The following is a 215-nucleotide window of genomic DNA, read 5'->3' as shown; positions in this document are numbered from 1 at the left end:
GGCGTTGAAATGCCCAGGTGGGAGAGCTTGACTCGCAAGTAAACCAGGAAAGGTTCAATAAAAAGCACAATAGTGCCGGCGAGATCTGATCCCCTTGGCGAACGCCGCTGCACAACACAAATGGCTCCAGGTGGGAAGCGTTGAATAAAATCGAGACTTCCGTGTCGGCAAACAGAGTTTCCATCCAGGTGCGGTAATTTGGCCCAAAGCCAAAG

The sequence above is a fragment of the Aphanomyces invadans genome (genome assembly GCF_000520115.1).
Source record: "Aphanomyces invadans strain NJM9701 unplaced genomic scaffold supercont1.230, whole genome shotgun sequence".
Lineage (NCBI taxonomy): Eukaryota > Oomycota > Saprolegniomycetes > Saprolegniales > Verrucalvaceae > Aphanomyces > Aphanomyces invadans.
The sequence above is the reverse complement of the archived record's forward strand: the minus strand, read 5'-3'. Positions refer to the sequence as shown.